Source organism: Toxorhynchites rutilus, chromosome 3, assembly GCF_029784135.1.
Source record: "Toxorhynchites rutilus septentrionalis strain SRP chromosome 3, ASM2978413v1, whole genome shotgun sequence".
NCBI classification, from domain to species: Eukaryota; Metazoa; Arthropoda; class Insecta; order Diptera; family Culicidae; genus Toxorhynchites; species Toxorhynchites rutilus.
The window spans coordinates 27529505-27542439 of record NC_073746.1 but is presented as its reverse complement, the minus strand read 5'-3'; the positions used below and the strand labels follow the sequence as shown (position 1 = coordinate 27542439).

Genomic DNA, 12935 nt, shown 5'->3' with positions numbered 1-12935 from the left:
GCACCCACTGTATAGTCCGGACCTGGCTCCAAGTGATTATCATCTCTTCCGGTCCATGCAAAACGCTCTTGGTGATACTAAGTTGGCCTCAAAAGAGGCTTACGAAAACTGGCTGTCTGAGTTTCTTTGCAAATAAGGTGAGGGGTTTTATAAGGGGGGGATAATGAAGTTGTCTTCTAAATGGCAACAAGTTTACGAACAAGACGACGCATATTCGACTTAAATTGGATAATTTTAAGTATGTTAAATAAAGCGTCAAATTTCGATCAGAAATACGACATTTCTTTTTCCTCAACCCTATATTAACATAAGATAAATTATAATACAATAGGATATAAACATCATTCACACGTGATTAAAAATAATGTGTGATTACTGATATGTCAAATTGTTATTGAATTTGAATGATTATCAACTCATATTATCAAAGATTTATTCAGCTCCATCGCTTTCGTTTCGTTTAACGTTGAAGACTGCTATGAGTTATTATTCTCAGAAGATTCGTCTTAAGATATTTTTGTAAGATAATTTTGATTTTAATGATTTTTGGTCTGTCTGTTTACGTTTCGAGAACACCTAAATCTGACCTGAGCCTCAGGTCTAAGAAGGTTGCAATCAGATAATTTTGATCTTCTTGTAAGTAATTAAAACGACCTCTCCAGCGATTGAAGATATTCTCATACGAAGTAAGTTCGGTGTTCTTTGTGCAGTCTCGTCTTATACAAATACTTTTTTGATGCAGGAACATGTGGAATTACCTCGAATATATAAAAACCCAACGCCAAGCCTAACAATGGTTGAGTCTTCAAATTAGTGATTTTTTCGCCGATCATAGTAATTTGGATTTGTAGTGAAGTGAGTGTACCCCCTCTCAGACTAGCTCTTTGTTCTTAGTCTCTATGAAAATAATTGATTGCTGATTGCATGTAACTCTTGCTCTTACTCGGCCAGTATTTGAATTATCTCAATACACTCACAAAAAATTATTTATGATAGCATAAAACCATTATCAGATTAAAACCGGTCTAAATTCATTGTAGAAAACATGATAAACTATTAAATACGATTTTTTTCAATTAGCAATAATCGCATCTCGGTTTAACCTCATTGGTTACGATATCGCCACTGCGCAGAGCTAAATTGAATACTCATTCTAAACGAAACATTTAATTTTCGCTCAAAATTTTTATTCAAAAATGTGTTTATTTCTTTCTTACATTAAACACTTTATTTGCCGTTTCTCTCAATTTTGTATTTACTTACCGGCCGCCGGCCAAACTTCAACCGTTTCATCACTAATTTTTATATACCACTGCGAATAACGCGTGCGTAAATCGCTCGCTCAAAATCCAAATGTAACGCTCGTTCGTTCGGACACTGTAGAGAGAGGAGATATTGCAGATTAGCCCCGCCCGTTTATAACTTATTGGGTATCAATAAACAGTTCACGATTTCCAATGATCGCTTTCTAGTCTCGCGCCAACTAGCAAACAGTTTGTAATCTCTCCTAATGCTGATGTCGCAAACAATGGTATTGCTTGATACATTGTTCAAAAGCAAAACCACTTCAGAAGATTGAAAAAAAAGTAGTTTAAAACAATCGCTCAATGATGCGACAGAGAGCGTTTTGTCGTCATTTTAACAATCCACGCGCAGAATCGCACTCAGTTGCTAAAACGGTTAAAAATCTGTATACTGTAACCTTAGGAGAGTGTAAATATAGTACTTTGGGTTCCCTTTGATTGGTAATACACCCAATAGCGAAAGTTCTACTTGTTTGCAACCCCACGCCTATGGAAACGATTCTCTCCATTACACGTGAAAGCCCATGTAGAGCGATTGTCTGAAGCATTTCTTCACAATTCCTTTCGCGACATATATGATAACGTACATTTAATGCCTATGTTAAAATGATTTTGTTGATATTGCACTTTAAATCGAAACGAAACAACAATATACTTGTGCACAAACCGTCTCCGTGACTGCTCAATTGAAACTCTTACTCTTACATTTTCAGGAGTTTTTGAACCCCTATACCTTCCAATTTTGTCCCTTAGAGTTATGCTTCGTGTGGGTCAACCATGTTCGCATTACTTTGGCATAGGGGGCCGATTCTGAGCGGGGAATGTTAAAATGTCGACTGAAGCATCTTTACTTCGCAATCACGGACCTTCGCTTGTTCTCATAAAAGACGTGGATGAAGAAGTTCCGATATTCGCCCGACCAAATTACTATGGTGATTGCAAATGGGACAAACAGAGCGGCATAGCACCGGGTCCCTTCCGATGTGGTAAACAAGCGAAATAGTGTAAATGTAGTATTTGTAGTAAATAAATGAGTATTGTTTTCATACTAATAAAATTGATTGTTCTCTACAACGAATATTGTCGATGGTAGTGATTTTTAGTACAGATTTTTGGAATAAAAAGTTCAGATGAGAAAGATTTTTAACCCCTCTGGGACAGATTTAAATGTGGCAACACTGCATGTATGCCTGAAGGTAGCAACAGAGTTACCATATCTACAGAATAATCTGTATTTATACAGATTTTTCAGTCTTTTCGAAACCAAGAATCTGTAGATACAGATTACAGATTTTTTCAGGTTTCCATACAGATTTACAGATTTTCCAAAATAACGATCCAATATTTGTTAGGCTTAATCAAAATAGTATTTTTCCCAACTCATCAATTTTATTCCTATAGCATTCGAATCAGTCTGAATGAGAGCCATTTTGGCATTCATGTGCACCGTGTAATACTGCTCAATCTAAGAAGAAAGTCTGCGTCATCAGCTAGTTTTACAATAGATAGATATCACTGTTTATCTTTTTACTACTAAAGCACAGTAAATGCGAATTTTTACGTGGATACCATCAACATCGTCAAATTCATAATAAATATGCCAACCAAAGCTAAGATTATGCTTCAAAACGTAACGTACCTATAACTTATCACCACAAGAGAACGGCTGATCAGATTTGAGTCGTCTATATATTGTTATGTCTGTCTCCACTCAAATTAGAATGATAGAATGCTTCGAAGAATATTTTAAAAAAGGAAAATTTAAAAAAAATGACCTACGCATATGTACTGCAATGAAAAGTGAAATCGAAAAAAATGATTACGCATTTGTTCTACAATGATAAGTTTGTCCGATTGGAGTTAATTTATTTTGTTAATTTATTAATTTTAAAAATATAATTGATTTTGACGATATTGATGTTTATGTTTCGCCATTTTTTAAATAATCATGGATTTTCAGGTGGAAAATGAAAAATGAATCGCCAAAATGTGGTTATCAAATTCGAGTAAAGATTGTCCGATTTGAGCTGAGATACCTTCGTAGATCGATGTAACGGTGAGAAAAATTGTTTTTTTTTTGTAAAATTTAGAAGGAAAAAGGAAAAAATCGGAAAAAAAACTGAGCAATTTGAAACTGCTCTCGAGCTTGGTAATCAGATAGAGTTAATTGCAAATTATAGATTGATATTTATTTTCTATTATAGAATTTTAGACTTTCAAATTCATTCGTGCCTAGAACTAGCACATGCCAATTGAAAGATTTATCAATCAATTTTCTGGAATTCAAGCCACGAACGTGAACGTGAAGTATTCATATTCATACAAAAAAATCAATTTTGGGCACGACAAAGTTAGCCGGGTCAGCTAAATGAACTTATAAACTTAACTCTTTGCGGTGGTCTTAAGATTCGACATGTATGTCGTACTGATCGCAATTATTTTTACTTGAAGAAGCAGTGATGTATAACTTTGTAAGATGAACAAGATTTCTTTTGTTTCTGTAAAGTTCTGATGAGTATTTAGAAAGAATGAATGTTTTTATGTTCTTATGTTCATAATTAAAAAATATTTGGTATAATTCTTTTGCGCGTGATATCTGTCGCATGTATCACCGAAAAAATAAGTTTGTCGCTTTTCGCCTTCTATCTCTCTTTTTGAACATACAAAACAATACCCTTTACATCTGTACAGTGCCGCAATACATGGAGTTTTCCATTAAACCTTTCCGCGAGCACGAATGACAACTTTTGTTTATACTGAATACTGTTATCTATTATTCATAGTAGCACCATTTTGGTTCGTGAATAAGTTCACAAGACATCAAAAGTCGTTTAGAAAAAGTGTGAACTGAAACAATGTTGCATAAATTTTAATATTAGTATACTTCTTTGCTGTGGTGGTTGAGAGCAGACTAATGATCGCAAAGAGTTAATACAGATTTCGATACAGATTTTCTGAGAAAAAACACAGATAAAAAGATTTTTTGAGACCAAAAACACAGATTTTATTATGGCAACCCTGGGTAGCAATCGTGACTAGAGATGGGCAAATCAGCTCATCATGATGAGCGGCTCAGAGCCGTTCAGCTCATACAAGTGAGCTGTTCATTTGGAACAGCTCTTCAGCTCAGTTGAATTTTGCAGTTGTCCACACAATTGCATATGAAACGTAATCACAATGGGACATTGCATAGTGTGCATTTTCTTAATAGACGGAAAGCAAAAAATAAACGAATTTAATTTGTAATATACAACAAATACTGAATGCTGAAATCCAACATAGAAGATGCTTAGAATATGCTGAACTTGAACAACAGAAAAACCAGCAGTAGCCAAATAAAATGCCTCCAGGAATATTGGCCGAGACAACGTTTTTTGAAAAAAACCATCGAGATTTTTTTTTGCATCCGAGGATATAAAAATAAATCACAAAGGTAACAAAAAAGGACCAATATCAATCACCAACATTTATGCCGGGTGGTTTTTTGAATTGTTTTGATTCTGCACGCGGAAATAAATGTATGTGTTTCCACAGTAATGTTTAAATAACAATGTAATATATCAAATTTTTTTACAAGCATATAATAATGTTTATTATTTTGTTTGGCCATATAAGAAAAATTTAATGAAGTAACGATCGATTAAATATCTTCAAAACAAAAACCTTTCTTCCTATCTGGCATCTCTGCTAAAGCTAAAGTACGAAGAGGGATACACGAAAACAAACTGACGTCATGCCATGAAGCGCGGGAGACGAAAAATCCTTTCGCGTCTCGCAATTCACTCTCTGCAGCTTTTGCGCTCCACAGCTATGCAGCTCAACAGCTCAACAGCTCAACAGCTCAACAGCTCTTCAGCTCAACAGCTCAGCAGCTCATCAGCTCAACAGCTCAACAGCTCAACAGCTCATCAGCTCAACAGCTCAACAGCTCATCAGCTCCAGCTCCGTAATGAGCTGATGAGCTGCGTTTTTTTGATTGCGAGTCGATCCGAAACCGCTCACTATGATGAAGCGATTCGAATGAACAGCTCATGAGTGGATGGCACATCTCTAATCGTGACTGGTTTTGGCTAATATAATAGGAATTGTGCCTCTTCAGCCACATACATTGGAATCGACTCGTCAGAGGTTCGTTGGGCATCAACCTGATGGTCCAAATCTGACACCAAGTGATCACAACCCGTGTCTATCCATTATGAATGATTTTGCTGGTGAAAAAATCGCCCTAATAGATGTTCGTTCAAATTTACTTCCCCTTATTTTGGTTAATAAATTCTACAATAATTTCATTCAAAAATCTTCTAATAAAAATTTTTCTAATGAGAAGATTTCTAATGGAATTATCTTTAAAATGACAACAAATCATCTAGTCCTAAATCGGATTATTCCATCTAAGCTAAACAAAGCTTTTAATTTTGCGTAAAGAAATCGATTTTTTCGTGTGCTCATGGTGGCCCATAAACTACCTCACCTTATCAAATGCGAACGGTAGCTCATCAAAATTAAACGTTACTAGTGTTGCTGAATAATTGGACATAAACTAACTTACGGACAGTTGTCGAGAGTCTCTTCGCTCTCCCGACGAAGTTTGATCTAATCAATTTGATGACGATCGTATCGGTTAGGTTTTGTTTTCCCTCTCAAACAAATTTCCGACACCGATAGTAACCACGCATGTACGCATCGTAAAATTCGATGAAATAACCAACCACATTCGGTACATTTCCAGGTCGCGCCAATCTCACACCCCGTGTCGCTCATGACATTCGTTACGACTATTTTGATGAGTTTCGATGATATTCTATTAAATTTGCATAATTTTATGTGGATTCCTTTATGAACCCCCGTATCGTGCTGGCTCATGAGGGTATCACCTAGGAGCGCCCCCCCTCGACGGCTCGACGACTCTGTCCCGAATCTGGTTTTGCTCCGCATATCTCAAGCGAAAATGACGAGTTTTTTCTTCTCTTATTTCTGAAGAAGAAATGACCGAGCAGCGGGAGGGAGAAGCCTCTATCAGCAACGGCGGCGCAACACAAGACCAAGCAGGTCGGTCAAAAGCTACGACGGCCCGTTCGAAGATTATTTATGAAGTCTTAAATTTGATTTATGGAGTATTTAAAGCGAAGTGAAAGGCGACTTCCAGCTGATTATTAATTCATAGGATTTTTTGCTGCCATTGACTGCCGTCGTCAGCGTCGCCCCCGCCGCCAACGAGTTTTGCTGCGAGAGATTTGGGACGGTTTCGTGGGCTGAAACAGGGAATGAATTCATTGGCCCTGGGAAGCTGGAGAAATGATGCTGTCGCTGTAATGGAAAACACTTTCGAAGATGGACCTTTTCGTTTTGATTATTATTATTATCGAAATATGGCTACCAATTGTCTATCATGATCCGTTTCGATATAACAGAGAGATAAAAACCTGTCGCTGAAAGAGATGGAAGAAAAAGGATTGTAATGATACAATATAATAAAGTCAATATAATTGATGGTAGCATTCCACGATTAAGACAATGATTGATTACATTGAATTGTAGGAAATTTCTTCCCTGTTTTGTGTGATCCCTTCGAAGTCTAGCTTACCGCATATTTATTGACGCGAGAGCACACATCCATGAGGTAACGCAGGAAATCGATTCCATTCGTTAAGCTGATTAATGTGAGTATCGGATATCAAATATATTCTAATACCGTTTCGGTATTCGTATCTGGTGCGACCATCCAGGAACAAACGGAAATTTAATCACTCACTCTGTGACGATGTGAGCCATTTCTCCGCAATTACACCTGTAGTTTCCACCAAATATCACATCGTCGTCGGATGAGCAGAATATATTGAACCAGTTTCACCTTCCTGTGATGCTGTTGAATCTGCGAGCAGAGGTGAAGCGTTGCAATCTAGCCGTGATTGCCTAATTTGAATCTGGTGCGAAGATGATGGGACCGGGTGGAACACGTGAAAATATTCTCCTCAACGCTTGAGAGAAAAGCTGTAGAAAATGGGACCATGGAAGTTGCATATTATTACTCCCATGGTTCAGTATCATCCTTTTGGAAACTGGTGGATAATATAATGTTAGTATTGCATTTTACTTGAAATTTGCATGGCAAAATACAGCTAACAACAGTACATTCATGATTAATATTCAAAATCAAACTCGAACATGATTTGGTTTGTGCAAAATAATTGTTTGTCTATGGGCAATATTGGAAGGTTGTGAAATATATTGTGTTATTTTCAAAATTTTGAAAATATATTGGACAAACGGAATAATATTGTGTCGTTTGTTGGCAATATTGTTCAATATCCTGTCAGTTGGTTACTAGCGGTCTTTTGAACTAAACATCTCATGCGCGCGTTATCATCATGAGCACGCATAGGGAATTTATATACACCCAGATTTTTTTACGCGGTTTTTTTCCCCCGGTTTTTTTTCCGCGGTTTTTTTTACGAGGTTTTTTTTACGAGGATTTTCCAATTAACGCGGATTTTCGAATAAACGCGGTTTTTTACGCGGATTTTCTAATTAACGCGGTTTTTTTTACGAGGTACGTATCCCCCGCGTAAAAAAAAACCTGGGTGTATTGGCACACAGTAAATATTAGCGCCACACATGCCCGAGTCGCAAATGCAATTTGCGACCAACGTCAATCGCAATAACTGCCAAAGTCTCAAACAGGTGTAAATCAAGGCGCTTAGTATACTACCAGATGAGTCAAAATTGCAAAACCAATCTGCAGCCATCTTAAAATTACACAACAGTAAATCATTACGACTGTGCACAGTTTGTGAACTACAGGGAAACTTCGATATAACGTACCCTCGTTATAACGTACCCTCGATATAACGTCACTCGATATAACGTACATTTTACCTCGATATAACGTACACATTTCCAAAGTGCGAAGGAAATTTTTTTTCAATGCTTTTTTTCTGATAGAACAATGAATTATCCGTATTGTGATGCTAAAACAAGTTTTGTGCCTTCAATCAATTCCGAAATACAGCTGGTTTTGTGATTTCGGATTCTAAATGAATCAAGCTTTAATCAACAGTACAAAGGGAAACATCATGAGAAAGGCTGGCTTCGTCTTCTGATTGAAGTTATTTATTAACTTTACTAAAACAGCAACACAATAATGTATTATAGACTACGTTTGTGAGTACCTTATTATGCTTCGATATAACGTACAATTCGATACAACGCACAATTTTGAAAGTGAAATGTACGTTATATCGATGTTTACCTGTATATTGATACTTTATCAGCAATTCCAAATGAAATCGTCCTAAAAATGCAGATTTTAAAAACTTGTATTTTTGATTCCAATGAAAGTGTGTATTCCGTTTGGTTTGGAGGAACTATGAGTTTTTCACAGCAATTGAGAATTTTTTGACTTAAACGTAACTTTTGAAAAGGGCGTATCGATTTGAGTAAGAGAAATCTTTGATAATTTATATCTCAAAAACTATGAGTCGTACCGAAATAGTGTCTTAGAAAGAGTTATTTATTTATTTATTTATTTATTTATTTATTTATTTATTTAAATCTGATTCATCTGACATCTGTGGTCTTAATGAATAAATATATAAAAATATAGTACAATTATTTATACAATCGACGAACTAGTTAATCTTTTTTTAAAGCGGTTGGATGTCTCGCCGAAATCAAATAGATCCTCCACTAATGTGGAAGTTCGAATCATCGACGACAGCGGTTCGTTGTATCCGAATAAAGTACGATGAAATCTGTTCTGTAGCAAATATCGCTGTCGGAGAGGTCGTTGAGCATCACGAAGGTCCAGTAATGAAAGTAGCCGAGGAGAATCAACTTCCCCATTGAACAGCTTTGATACGAAAATTGCCTGTTGTATTCTGCGTCTTCTCTCAAGGGTGTCCAAGCTTAAAAGTCTGCATCGATCCGGGTAAGCAGGAAGATTCAATGGATCGCGCCAAGGTAGATGACGCAAGGCCAACCGGATGAATCTTCGCTGTACACGCTCAATCCTTAAATTCCAGAAAATCACATTTGGAGTCCAAACAACGGCTGCAGTTTCGAGAATTGGTCGTACTAAAGCGCAATATAAGGACTTCAAGCAGTATGGGTCAGTGAAATCCTTCGCAATCTTCGAAATAAATCCGAGCTGTCGGTTTGCCTTAGCAATGATTGAGGTGTAATGAGCGTTGAAGTTCAATTTCTGATCCAGCACTACTCCAAGGTCAGTAACTTTTTCAACTCTTTCAAGCAAAGCATCGTCGATGCAGTAATCAAACTGTAACGGACTTTTGGAACGATGGAACGTCATAACGGAGCACTTCGGTACGCTGATAATCAGTTTGTTTAGATGGCACCAGTCAACAAACACATTCAGCAAATGTTGCAAGCGTTGGCAGTCTTCAGCTGAACGGATCATGCAGAATATTTTCAAATCATCAACATAAATGAATTTGCAGTTCAACCCTAATTTCGCAGCAATGTCATTAAAAAATAATATGAACAACAAAGGGCCTAAGTTGCTTTCTTGAGGGACTCCAGAAGAATTTCAGAAGCACGAGGAAACGCAGCCATGAATTTGAACGCGCAGTTTTCTTTCCGTCAGGTATGATCTCATCCACGACACGAGTTTTGCAGATGATCCGAGACGTGATAGTTTAGCCAAAAGTATGTTGTGGTCGATCCTATCGAAAGCCGCCTTCAGATCGGTATAGATGACATCGAGCCTTGTCCTCCATAGCAGTAATGCAGGTGTTGGTGAAGTTCAACAGATTCGTGGTGACCGACCTGCCGGGCATGAAGCCGTGCTGATCGGTAGAGATGTAACGCTTGGATTGAGTGAGAATAACTTCACTGACGATGATCTCAAATAGCTTGGACGCAGCCGACAAACTTATTATTCCACGATAGTTCCTGACGTTTCGCTTATCACCGTTTTTGAAGACAGGAAACATGAAAGACTCCTTCCAAATTTCAGGGAATACTCCATCATTGAGTGATCGGGTAAAGATGACAGAAAGTGGCTCGGCTAGATCAGCAGCGCAGCGGCAGAACAATACCGATGGTATGCCGTCAGGACCCGGCGAAAGCGAACTTTTTAATTTTTTTGCAGCGGAGATCACCATGGCAGGAGTGACCACGAACGTCGTCAAACTTATGACGTCCGAAAGAACACCAAAGGAGGCAAACTTAACTTGAGCTTCACTGGCTGGTATATGGTCAAACACGGATGTAAAGAACTTGGCGAAAAGCTCACAGCATTCAGTATGAGTACTCGCTTCGACGTCGTCATAGAGCACGTTGCTTGGGAGAGTTGAGTTTTTCCTCTTACTGTTGACGAATTTCCAAAAGTTTCTCGGATTTTGTCGCAGTTTGGTTTAGTTTCGTTATAGAGTATTGATGGTTGAATATGAAAAAATGTACACTTAGAAAAAAAAATTAGTACTCTTTTTTTTATTTACAAAATAAAAATTAAATTTGCAATATCCGAAATACATATTTTTAATTTTTTTTTAATTTTTCCATACAAAATAGAAGTCATGCAGAAAATTTAAAAAATGGGCCCAAGATGGTAAAACTATTTTTGATGAACTTTGTGGAACATCGAATTTTTAGGAATTTTCGAAACTTCGAATATTTGTATGTTTGCAATCATTTTTAGCCACAAATTATGAATCCTGATGTGATTTAAAACAAAAAAGGTTATTATCAATCTCCTTCTAAATGTAGCCATCCTCGAAATATTTTAAAAAATATTTCTAATTTATTGTCTTTTTTTATAGTAAATAATCCCTTTTAATATGTTTGTAGTGGTATACCGTCATGATCATGAAATTTTATGAATTTGCTTATAATTTCCACCAACTTTTCCAAATACATCATCACGGTTCATTTTTTGACTCAAGCGTAACTTTTGAAAAGGGCGTATCGATTTGAGTAAGAGAAATCTTTGATAATTAATATCTCAAAAAATTTGAGTCGTATCGAAATAGTGTGTTAGAAAGAGTTATAGAATATTGTTGGCTTAATTTGAAAAAAATATACACTAAGAAGAAAAATTAGTACTCTTTTTTTATTCACAAAATAAAATTTTAATTTGCGATATAAAAAAATATGTATTCCTTAATATTTTTTTCAATGTTTTCATATAAAATAGAAGTCATGTAGAAAATTTAAAAAATGGGCCCAAGATGGTAAAACTGTTTTTGACGAACTTTGTGGAACATCGAATTCTTAGGAATTTTCGAAACTTCGAGTTTTTGTATGCTAGCAGTCATTTTTAATCACAAATTATGAATCCTGATGTGATTTAAAACAAAAAAGGTTATTATCAATCTCCTTCTAAATGTAGCCATTCTCGAGATATTTAAAAAAATATTTGTAATTAATTGTCTTTTGACGTAGGACTACGTCTAACCGGAAGATATAGGGGGTGAAATGGAAATCTAGGCACTGAACAAGTAGGAAAAAATGCAAGATTTGGAACGTTTATAACTCGAGCATTTCTCAATAGATCGCAAAGGTTTCTGCATCAATTGATAGGAAATATATCTACGCATCTATCATAACGAATAACATTTCATTTTTCTTGAGATAAATAATTGAATAATTGTGAAATATCAAGCATTGTCAAAATGCACTATGTGCCCATTTTTGATTGGTCCATTTTGTGCTCCTCAAATCGTACCGCCCAAAACGGGCAACCAGAGCAGCAGCGAAATAGAATGAAGCACGATTGGAAAGGAAAAAGAGAAAAATGAACGAAACATTGGTCGCAGTCTCACACATGCGTAATTCTCGAGCCAGCCAGTCAGCTTAAAAATCCCCGCTCCGCTGCCGTAACGATCATTCTCATTCAAACCGTACACCACATCAGTTCGCATCACAACACATCAACAAACCAAACCAAGCAGCCAAATCTGGACATGGCAAAGGAGGAAAAATTAAGGGAAAGGCAAAACCCGCTCGAATCGTGTCGGTCTGGAGTTCCCCGCAAGGGTAGCTAGGCCGAGCGCATTAGTACCAGTGCACCAGTCCACCAAGCCGGCGTTATATAGTTTCGGCCACCGAAGTGATCGAGTTAGCTGCCAAAGCTGCTCGCGCCGAAAACAAAACCCGCATTCGGAACAGAACACATTCGGTTCGGTGGACATCAAGTCAACAGGCAGTTGCAGCGAGTGGTGAGTGGCAAACGCAATCGCAAAACGGCAGCTGGTAGCAGAAGAAAATAGTTTGTTCTTTATACAATCTGCTTTGGTGGCAAATCCAGAACAAGGCGGCATCGAGGGCGTTCGAAATGGTTTTTGACGTAGGACTACGTCTTTCATTTCTATACCGGGGTGTAAAACCAAAGTTTCGAGAACGAAAGCGTTACGCTGGAGACCGAGATTTTGAGCGTTAATAGCTCTTAAACAACTGAACGAAATGGTATGATAAACACTTCATTTGAAAGATAAAATGTCTACGCGTCATATACTTGTTACTTTTTCATCCAAAAACTTGTTTCAATAGTCTTAAAATTGCTTTCAAAACAGGCTATTGAAATCACCAATCGGTATATAAGCGAGCGCCGCTCGTAAACCCACTCAGTTATGATTGAACAGCGATTGGAGCATGTTGTCGCTGTTGTTGTGA

General features: G+C 37.1%; 1 pseudogene; it reads right to left on the bottom strand.

The window, feature by feature from the left end:
- Positions 1-1012: 1012 nt before the first annotated feature.
- Positions 1013-1137, bottom strand: LOC129780737 (U4 spliceosomal RNA; annotated as a pseudogene).
- Positions 1138-12935: the final 11798 nt, after the last annotated feature.